The sequence below is a fragment of the Mustela lutreola genome, chromosome X, assembly GCF_030435805.1.
Source record: "Mustela lutreola isolate mMusLut2 chromosome X, mMusLut2.pri, whole genome shotgun sequence".
In the NCBI taxonomy this organism is placed as follows: Eukaryota; Metazoa; Chordata; class Mammalia; order Carnivora; family Mustelidae; genus Mustela; species Mustela lutreola.
Genome location: NC_081308.1, coordinates 41,590,441 through 41,592,020, shown reverse-complemented (window position 1 = coordinate 41,592,020; position 1,580 = coordinate 41,590,441).

Below are 1,580 nucleotides of genomic sequence, written 5' to 3'. Positions count from 1 at the left end.
CAATTGTACTCAAGGCAAATAGAATGGCTTTCTTCCAAGTCCCTCTCAGTACAATTCCTTGGGGCCATCTGATGGGGTGGCTTGTGCTTCTTAAAAAAATTATTAAATGAACACACAAAAGATGGGATGGGGCAGTTGCAAGGGAGAGCTCCAGCTGTCATGGCGCCAGGGTGACCTGGCACATGGGCCACAAGGACACGGCTTGATGGAAGTCCGACAGGAGTCTTGGCAGCAGGTCCCGTGATCTATTCTGGGACATGGCAAGACAGGTAGCCTGGTGAGGAGCCTGGTGAGGACTGTCCCTCACATCCCTGGCTCTGACACTGCCGGAATGTCCCCTCTTGACCACGTGGAGGGTCCAGCCACGGGCTTCTGTGTAAGTCTCCTTCTGTTTAGAGTTGGCTCTTCACTAACAGAGCGACTCACCACCTGTGCTGCCTGTCATCTGGCTGCGTGGTTCAGCGTCATCCTGTGGGACTAAGAACATGGCAGCTGTCTCCACACTCGTCTGATTTCACTGTCCCTGTACATAATAAAGCGAATGGATGTAGGCTCGTTGTCTCTTTCTTGGCTGAATCTGTGGACACGTGACAAGCTCGCCTAGCAGCTGCCACCGCACTGTCGCTGAAGAACTGTTTTTTTTCCTGAGTGACACAACTGTGCTGAAACACAGGGGAGGATACACTTCCTCTCACTTTGGCATTTTGATGGAACATCATCCCAGTGTCAGCTTAACTTACAATTGCCCACATCGGTGTCCGGAGTCACAGTACCCCCTGACAACTCAGCCACACGTTAGCCACTGCAAGCCCTCTGGAAGCTTCGATGTTGCTTAAGAGATGCTCAAACGCAAGACAGGAAACCCTAACTGCCATTTTTCTAGAAGGAAACCCCAATGGAAAGAAATTAGTTCATCCATAAAATATAAGAACACACCGATCACAGACGCATTGACAGTGAAAATGGGATTTGGACATTAGTTAGGGTAACAACAGCCCTACTCACACGGGCACGGATTTCTGTACCCGTCTTACAGGTCAGAAACCGGGCCACCGACCTGTAAGGTGCCTCATGTCCGGAAACTCCGGGCGCAGAGTTGGGATAGACCCTGTCCCTTTCTTGCAGCTATGGTCAGGCTGCTTGCACAAGCTGTGGTTGCTGGAGCGAACAGCAGCCATGACAACAAGCAGGATGTGTTCACTCTTCTGTCTGTGATTCCTTTCCTCTCTTTGGAAAAGTTAAAGTGGGGTGGGTGGCTCAGTTGCTTAAGTATCTGCCTTGGGCTCAGGTCATGATCCCAGGATCCTAGGATCGAGCCCCACCTCAGGCTCCATGCTCAGCAGGGAGCCTGCTTCTTCCTCTCCCTCTGCCTGCTGCTCTCCCTGCTTGTGTTCTCTCTCTCTCTCTCTCTCTCTCTCTGTCTCTGACAAATAAATACATAAAATCTTAAAAAAGAAAAAAGTTATAGCATTACATTAGGCAAAGCAGGCACAGAGACGAACACTTTCACTCTTAAGGAAAATGCCTGTCCTACCAATGAAACTACTTGGCGTGCTCTAGTGACATCAATAACACTAAAT